The sequence below is a fragment of the Columba livia genome, chromosome 1 (assembly GCF_036013475.1).
Source record: "Columba livia isolate bColLiv1 breed racing homer chromosome 1, bColLiv1.pat.W.v2, whole genome shotgun sequence".
Taxonomy (NCBI): domain Eukaryota; kingdom Metazoa; phylum Chordata; class Aves; order Columbiformes; family Columbidae; genus Columba; species Columba livia.
The window spans coordinates 98,502,647-98,512,561 of record NC_088602.1 but is presented as its reverse complement, the minus strand read 5'-3'; positions in this window follow the sequence as shown (position 1 = coordinate 98,512,561).

Sequence of the window (9,915 nt, the reverse complement as noted above, 5' to 3'; positions counted from 1 at the left end):
TTAGTTTTTTACCACTAACTCTCTATCTCTCTAAAAACCCATAAAACTTTCTTCTTATCAGTATATGAGAAAGGGCAGTGTGTGTTCCTCATCTCAGATGTCCTTCAGACTCTTTTCGCTATGTATTGGATATTCCTTCCAAACAGTCCTGCCAGGTGGAGTTAAATAAGCTATTATCAGAGGTGGAATATCTTATTGATCCTTGCATTCATTAACCACACAGACACTCGAGTTTTGGGCAAAGTGAGTCAGAGGTTTTGGTTTTTTTCTAATTACTCCATTTTCTTGGAGTACAAGAAATAGGGGGTAGCAGTGTAATTTCATGTCTAATGAAGCTTGAAATTATCCGTGGTGTCCACTGATTAATTAAGACTGGACATTGATCCAAATCATGGACTTTAAGCCTTTTTAGTTGAGCAATTCATTAGCAACAATTAGCATACATCACGTGGGACATCAGGCATTTTCACTACAGCAATCAGTTAACTTTCTGTGCCGTGTGCCAAACAAGTCATCTCAGGGTGTAGCTCTGACTGCACAGGTGGGGACTGGTCCATGTGTGAGCACAAACCAGAAGAGCTGAGGAGGAGAGGACATGCACAAGAAGCTGATCCTGCATTAATGAGAGCACTGCTATGCAGCCGTCACTTTACTCACTAATGAGGACTACATCTAATCCAGGTCATCCTGGACATGCCTTTCCTTGTCCTGTTCTTCTTAACCTTGGGCTCTCATGAGCTAGTAAGTAACCCCACAGACATCCTGCAGTTTACAGTGTGGGGACTCAGCATAGACTCCTGGCTGTGCTTTGATCTTCAGCAGAGGTGTCACCCCAGGCTCGGAGGTCAGCACAGCCCAATTTTCACATCCAGTGCCGAAGCTGAGGAGATGAAAAGGCTCAGTTTTTCTTCAGTTCAACAGATATAACAGCAACTATTTGCCGAACTGCTTCAAAAGTGCTGAAGCATATAAGATGTGCACACCAGCAAATGTGCCAGTGCTTTTTCTAAACTCTTCCCCAGTAGGCTTCCTTTCTTTAACCAAGCTCTATGCATCTTGCTGTTCTCTTGCACGAACAACTTGCTCTGCTGGAAATGTAAAACAGAATTTTGTTTCATAGCATACTTATTCTAGTAGCTTGATTTGTCATAGCCTAGCATACTTAGCTGGCCACACTGTAGCAGTATGCAGGTCAGACCACAAAGTATGTTAGAAAAATGCCTATTTTTAATGCTTACATCTAACAATCACAAATAGAGCTCTTCACACAAACCAAACATTACCAAGAACCTTAAAACATGAAATTAGACCATGTTGATAAGACCATGCACAAAATACAGAAGTCTAGGGGTGAAAAGTATGGTTTTTTCCCTCCCTGGGCAGCCACTAATCTCTCTCAGCACTGGAAGCTTTAGCTTCCCACAGCTCCCACCTCCCTTCCCCTTGTCTCCCTCCTCTTGCTCCTCACACACTGCCCTGGGCTCTGCAGAGCTGCAGCAGCCGGGGCTTGGTCATGCCTGGTCACCCTGTCTGGACCCACACATTTTCCCCTGGAAGCAGGAATGTTGCAGGTCAGGGCCGGAGTCCAGCTCCAGCTGAATCCAGCTAATTGCTTTTTGGCTGCAGCATTCATGGTCCTGGAGCATCAACTAGTGGGAGTGTACAAATCTCATGGTATCAGCCTAAAATATCCCCAGACAATCTCTATTAATATTAAACATGCTGCACAGGGTTTTTCTTAGAGCATATCAAAGTAGTAAAATGCTGTTCAATGAAGAAACAACTTTTTTTTTTTAATCTACAGAAATTAACTGTTCAATTAGGATAGAGCAGGGCTGAGTCAATTATATTGGAGGCTGGTAAATCCCAATATTTGAGAAAGTATTTTGCTTCAGGGTGCTGCAGGCCACAGTCTAGATGGAATGCAGGACTAAGAAATGACACCGGAGTGGCTTTTGCTGTCTCTATAGAGGGTTGTCCAGTAGGAGCCTTGACAACACAGGTTCCCAGAGGCTGTCCAAGAGAGAAGAAAACATCAGATCTCTCAAAAGACACATACAGTTCCAAAATTCTTGTGGTATCAGAAGTTATTACATGTTTCAAAAGACTTAATGACACTTCGTGTTTCATTCTGGTTTATCCGATTTGATTCTGTATAAGAGATCAGTTGGGAAGGGAGTTTCAGTATGGTAATGGTGTAACTAGGAAAAAAAGAAAGAAGCAAAGAAAAAAAATGAATGTCTGTTAATACCTAAACCATTAATTTGAGTTTCAAGACCAGAAATGTCATTAAAGATCCAGTATAGCTCCGGAGTATTGCTTTTTTGGTAGGCAACCAAGCAAGAAGATGCCTATTTTTGAATCTACCAGTCTGCCACTGGGCAAGCAGGGCAATCCCAAAATGTGGCTGACTACCCACCCACCATAGCCTAGGCTGATCATAGAAACATCGAATAGTTTGGATTGGAAGGGACCTTCAAAGCTCATCTAGTCCAACCCACCTGCAATAAGCAAGAACATCTTCAATTAGATTAGGTTGCTCAAAACCCCCTCCAGCCTGGCCTGGAATGTCTGCAGGGGTGGAGAACCTACCACATCTCTGGGCAACCTGTGCCAGTGTTTCACCACCCTCATTGTAAAAAATTTATTCCTTATATCTAGTCTGAATCTACTCTCTTTTAGTTTAAAACCATAAACCTTTGTCCTATCACTGCAGACCCTACTATTAATAAAAACTCTGTCCCCAAATGTTACCAGGAGCTGTAGAGAAAAAGGCAACAGAGTGGCAGTCTATGACTGCGTAACTCTTCATTGTCACTGTTTTGGCTTAGATATCTTCCCTACCATTGATTAGTGGCTAGGTTTTACTACCAAGATTTTTATTCATGTTCTAGAAGCAGGAGAATGGATTGAAGCCAGTTATGTTGAAGTACAGGAATGTTGTTTTTCTTAGCCTGTGAGATATATGTAATTCATTATTCAAGGTCTGTTACAAGGAACACCTATAGCCCCTGATGTTAATTCTTTAGATTAAGCTTAGCCAGCTTATGGTTTTAGCTCTGAATATCTACATATAAGCCACTGGTGTCTCAGCTGCAATGGTGGCTGTCACACAAGCACATGCCCTGTTGTCTTTATCCAGATACAACTGAGGTTGTAAACTCCCTTGGGAAATATGATGATGCAGGATAAATCATTGTAAAGGCAACCTTTTCTGGTGTGTTTAACAATATGAAATCTGTCACATTCCTGCTCATTGCCGTATTTTTAAAATGTCTCAGTTAAATGCCACTGAAATGAGAGAGGTGAACATCATTAGTTCAGGTAACATATTGCATGAAAGACCAGTAATATGCTCTGCCTCCAGGAAGATCAGCAGCGTCAGAAAGCTTGTTCTACTTCTGTGGCTCTTAGCATTTGATTAATTTAAACAGAAACAGATGTTAAATTCCGACTCTTACTTTCCACAGCAGCACTTCTCCTATGTTGGGGCCACTGCCCCTGTCCTGAATGCTGGAGCACCCTGAGGAAGGGACCCTGGTGGCTGTGGGACTTTCTTCCTCAGGTCTATGTAGAGCTCATGAGGCCTGGGAAAGGGAGTCTTGCAGCAGAGTCCAACCCATGGCAACAGCACTTCAGGGGATAACCTCAGTGTAGGTGAGCATGTCCTCTATCCCAGCCCCATGGCCTCTGAACAGGAACACCTCATGTCTTGGCCTCCATCATGGTGCCCTGAGAGAGGAGTGTGGAACCCAGGAGGGGTGGCACAGGCAGGCTCCTGTCCACCAGCGTTGTGCAAGGAGCAGATAAGGGACAAGGAGATAAGGGAACAGAGCATTGTCTGCAGTGTCCAGGTGGCCTGGGAGCCTGATCTTGCTGCTGTCCCTGGGAGATAATCTGCCATTTTCCTGCGCCAGCTGTGTCTGTCCCTGCCTGGAAAGCAACACCTGATTTATACTACCTCTCTTATAGCACCAACACAATGCATTAGGTGGATTTTTGATATCATATTTGCAAATACATAAATATTGCATTTGTCATCCAGCCTGTGTTTTCATCTGGAAAGAAAGAAGGAAAGCATTTGTTATAGCTGAGTATTAGTACAAACACTGTAGATCAGTGTGGAAGGAGATTAGTATTTCTAATTGTCATAAAACATCTTGTCTTCGGAAGCCTGCACCTCAGGGTGCCATACATTTTTGTATAAATCATTATGCTTTGACAGAAATCATAATTCCACTACTGGAAATGCTGCATTTTTATACCAGCTGCCTCAGGCCTGACTGTAGAGAAACAGGAATAAAAAAAAAAGCAGCCCTTGAAAGCTCAAGATTTCTATTCTAAGACCCATGCCAAAAATTTGAGGTGTTTTCTCAAAATTACTACAATTGTTGGATTCTTCATACAAGTGAGATGCAAAGCAATTGCTGCCAATTCTTCTGACTCCACCAAAAATCTTGGGGTTTTGAGACTTTGTCTTTAAAACTTTGAATTTCAGGTTGTTATGATTATAGTAAAATCTTGGACTGAACTGTTTTTAAAGAAGCCAGCTTCTGCTACCCATAGCTGCAGAAAAGAAGCTGCAGCTACACCTTTGGTATAAGCAAACAATGCAAAAGAAATAGTAGAAATACCTCTTTTCTTTCAGTTTTTGTTTGCTCTTGTCATTTTTTTCTTTTTTTCTAAATCTCAACAGTTTAAAGCCCATTTTTAAATTTACCACAGCCTGTCTGATTATGCTTGGACACATGCCACCCACAATCCTGCAAACTTTGTGAGAATAGGACCATATGTGCCACATGATCTGGGGGCAACCACTGCCCATGTGGTTCCCTTCTGTCACCCACTTACATCTCTACTCATCAGGCTTTATACATCAACAGATGGTTTCTGCCTTTCCTTCATGGGGAGCTGGAGATGGACTGCTTAGCCATGGAGAGGTCATTTCTCACAGCTTACAAATTGTCACATGCATTGAAGGAGTTGGGCATGGAGGATGTCACATCTACGGGCTGTTGGGTTTAAAAATGTTCCCACCACCATTTCCAGAGCATGATGAGAAAGAGGTATGAAGGATGCAGAATCTCTCTGAGGTGTGAGGTCTCTCTGATGGTCGCTCCCCCCTCCCTCCTCCCCAGCACACAGTGGGACCAAACTCTTTGTTTGAAGCTGCTAAGCCTCTGGAAGGAAAAGTGGATGCTATGTCCTGTGCAAAGAGCCATCTTTGTAGTAGCTGAGCTTTTACACTCCATCTCAATCAGATGGAATGTAGCCAGAGATGTAGGAAAATGCAAAATAATCAGGGAGAACTATGACCTTTATCAGCCTCAAAGGTTGAAATTATCATAGATTCTGACTTTGTGGAAGTTTGAGCAGATTCATCAACAGTGTTTCACCCACATGTGCATCAGAGCTGCACTTCTGCTTCTGTAACAGGCGCTGAGAGCGTGGCGGTGTGCAGTCCCAGCAGTGGCCATGGGCTCCCTCCCAACCAGGCCTGTTCTTCTGACAGCAGATAAAAGCCCGTGCCATGAACTGTGTATGCCAAATAACACAAGAAGGAGTACTGCCTTATAGCACCACATCATTTGAATTGCAGCTTTGCATCACCAATTTGATTATTAGATTTTAGCCCTGCCTATGCCTGTGCAATCTGCAGAAATCAGGAATTTTTAAGAAAAATGCTTTTATTTTTTCTTGCCTGCTTCTGCAGTGTTGCAGGCACCTACCTGCTAGTCATTAAAATGAGAGAAAAGTTCAGCTAACTACTGCATTATCCATACTACAAAAAGTTCAGCAGCTGTTAAGAAAAATTCAGAAATCGATTACTTTCAGGAATTGAAATTATCAGTTAAATAAAATGCTTAATCAGGTATTACAGGATTTTGATATTTTCTACGTTCATGCCACTATAGCTGCAATCATAGACAACAGAAAAGCATCTTCACTCAGGGTTTTTTTGTTGTTTTAAGGTAGTTAAAAGTAACTACTTCCTTCTGTAATGGATTTCTGCTAGATAGACATAAAACACACTTCTTAACTACCTAAATATTCTGTTTGTTAATGCACTGGTTTATTTATAATCGGCTTTTCCTTTTCTGAATCAGCATTTTAATTTTGAAAGGCTTTGTCAGCTTCTGGTGCAATAGATTGTGGAAGTAATCTTAGCAGAAGGACTTTGTTTATTCTACAATCCTTCAGACTAGTGTCGAGCACAGGCTAATATGTGCTTGAACCTTAAGGATTTTGTGTGCTTATGTGTGCACACATGCATTCATCAATATAAAATTTTTATGCACACAGTTCCTCTCTTACAAGGATCTGGGAACAAGAATGAGATTTTGGCTACAGTCACCACTGCCAGGTGTTCGCTAGACTTACTCTTGTCTGTCAGATTTTGTGCTGCAATATTAGCAGGCTGATGGCTGGCAACTATCAAAACACAGGTTAAAATAGAATCATGAAAGCTGGATGTTACCTGAGCTGTCCACATATCTCAAACTCAAAAAAATCTGTCTTTATTTAGTTAGACAAACTTGGTAATGGATTCAATGAGAAATTTCCCAGTGGGAGCAGAATAAAGTCAGCACATCTGCCTTGGGGATGACAGAACAGGAAATTTTTCTCATGGGATCTCAGCATTTCCCTTTCCAGTCTCAGCCATGACAAAAAAAGCACTGAAGTGTGCAAAAATATAAGTAGGAGCCGTGATCCTGTCTCTTGAGCTCATGCACCTCATCAGTCTACATGCCCAAAGTGACGGTGAACCTGGAGGCAGCATCCCTACATGCTGTGCAGGGAGTCATCTGGTCTATGTCATTTCCTTTCTAGTTTTAGTTGATGACAGAAGGAAAGTTGTTATTTTTCTGGAGGATCTTCATTTTATTTGCAAGAATGTATTTATATTGCCTACCACTGTCGCATGTTTAGCTGTAAATACAATTCAGTCAGGATAAACTGTGCCTGTGCAATACACCCTCACCCTCTGTGAACTGTACAGACAGCTTCGATGTCTTCTTGTTAGATGAAATCAGGAGAGATTAATTGTACTCAGAGTCACACTCTCATTATTTGGCCTGACAATCAGGGATTCTTTAGGTTATGGGTGTCCTAGAAATAAATTATTAACATTTTTTCACATTCAGGAGGTTTGAAACTATTTAGTCCATCTGGATGTTTCAGCAGAAAACATGTCAGCAGGAGACGCAACTTCCTCTCCAGGTTTGGGGAGGAGACACCCAGCAGACAGCACACTGTGCCAGTCAGCAGCTGCTCTGTTAGACGACAACAATTCTATCACACTTGCTTGCAACTTTTGTTTGCCCTTGGCTACTGAACTGTGCCTTTTTCACCAATCAGAGGAAAAACCCCATGCTATAAACATGGGCTGAAGGCCTGGGACCTCCCTGCACAGGGTTAACATGGCATTGGCAGGGGACACCACCACTGTGAGGTGCTAGAGATGTGGACAGCATATTGTCACCCCCATGCTGTGGCAGCTCCATGGAATCTGTCACTGTATGGGTCTAAGTGTGGAGCGAGTTAACTAGGAGCAAGTGTCTCAGCTGCCCAGCCATGTACCAGGAGGATCAGAAACACCACACCCTGCCTGGGCTGGTGGATGGGGAGCAAAGCATCAAAGAAGCCTGCATCCAGCCTTGCACCTGGGAGTTGCTCCTCTGCTTGAGCCTCCCAGTGCAGACTGTCCCTGTGCAGCCATTCTGGCTTGCCAGAATGCCCCCTCCTGTTCCTCAGCTGTGGGTGATAACTGCAAGTGTTCCCCAAATCATGAAGTCAGGGCTGCTCTGCTCAAATGGCCATCGGTTCTCATAAAATATTAACCTATCAGCTCCACATGTGTACTGACCACTGATTGCAGCAAGCAGGATAACCAAAGCTTTAGAATCAAGAATAATTTTCTACTTTATTGCATAGCACTGAATGATACATTAAAAGAGAAAAAAAAAAGGAAATAAAGGCAAAGCAGGGCAAGTCAAGGAAGGCAAGGCAAAGGCAAAGGCAAGGCAAGGCAAGGCAAGGCAAGGCAAGGCAAGGCAAGGCAAGGCAGGAAAGGCAAGGCAAGGAGGGGCAAGGCAAGGAGAGGCAAGGCAAGGCAAAGGCAAAGACAAGGCGGGGCAAGGCGGGGCAAGGCAAGGCAAGGCAAGGCAAAGGAAAGGACAAGGCAAGGCAAAGGCAAAGAAAAGGCAAGGCGGGGCAAGGCAAGGCAAGGCAGGGCAAGGCAAGGCAAAGGCAAAGAGAAGGCAAGACAAGGCGGGGCAAAGCAAGGCAAGGCAAGGTGGGGCAAGGCAAGGCAAGGCGGGGCAAGGCAAGGCAAGGCGGGGCAAGGCAAGACAAGGCGGGGCAAGACAAGACAAGGCAAGGCAAGGCAAGGCGGGGCAAGGCAAGGCAGGGCAAGGCAAGGAAGGCAAGGCAAAGGAAAAGGCAAACGCAAGGCAAGGCAAGGGAAAGGCAAAGAGAAGGCAAGTCAAGGCAAGGCGGGGCAAGGCAAGGCAAGGCAAGGAGGGGCAAGTCAAGGCAAGGCAAGGTGGGGCAAGGCAAGGCAAGGCGGGGCAAGGCAAGGCGGAGCAAGGCAAGGTGGGGCAAGGCAGGGCAAGGCAAGGTAAGGCGGGTCAAGGCGGGGGAACGCAAGGCAAGGCAAGGCAAAGGAAAAGGCAAGGCAAGGCAGGAAGGGAAAGGCAAGGGAAGACAAGGCAAGGCAACGCGGGGCAAGGCAAGGCAAAGGCAAAGATAAGGCAAGGCAAGGCAAAGACAAGGCAAGGCAAGGCGGGCCAAGACGGGGCAAGGCGAGGCGAGGCAAGGCAAGGCAACGTGGGGCAAGGCGGGGCTAGGCAGGGTGGGTAGAGGCGAGGCAGGAAAGGAAAGGAAAGGAAAGGAAAGGAAAGGAAAGGAAAGGAAAGGAAAGGAAAGGAAAGGAAAGGAAAGGAAAGGAAAGGAAAGGAAAGGAAAGGAAAGGAAAGGAAAGGAAAGGAAAGGAAAGGAAAGGAAAGGAAAGGAAAGGAAAGGAAAGGAAAGGAAAGGAAAGGAAAGGAAAGGAAAGGAAAGGAAAGGAAGAAAGGAAAGGGCAAAGGCAAGGAAAAAAAACAACACACACATAAGCAATATGTTTTACTCCATAACTATCTGAAATACATGACACAATACATAAACAGATATTTCTCTTCTCTGGAAAATAAGATAAAACGATCTACCATAGTCCTGATAGAAAAATATTTAATAAATGAGATAATTTCCAGTCAGATTAGTTACCAAGAGATCTGAATGTGATCAGCACACTTCAGACAAAGTGTCTGAGGAGGTGGCAAGCATAACTAGAAAAGAGTAGCTATTGGAATGAAAACAAGCACAGCACTTTCAGAAGGTTGTGATTCAAACAGTCATAGAAAAACACAACAAAATGTTCTAGGAGTACTTCACACTAATACCCATGTCCTAGCTGACAAATACACAAGAACTGCAGATCTAATTCTGTATTGTAATTTTGTTTATTCCTTCTCTTTTCAAGAATCTCCTGTCAATAGTCATTCCTTCATCACATATATGTTTTCTCAGGAAAAAAAAAAAAAAGACTGGGTATTATCTCCCTAGAAATATATATGAAAGCCAGCCAAATTTCAGAGGAGGTAGAATTCTCCTTTTCAAAAAACTCAGTGATTTTTCAAAAGACTCAGTGATTCACGACTCAGTGATTCACCACTTTGTAACCTTCAACACCTGCAAACACAAAATGTTCTGCAGGTAACAAGTTCAGGCAGATAAAAAACCTCACATATAGGATGTTTCCACAGTTCAGAAAGTGTACTTTCACACTAAGAGCAATCACACCAAATCACCAAATTGTTCATTGCTATAGGCTCATTTCGATAGCTGTATCTCATTCAAGATAGTAAAACTAAA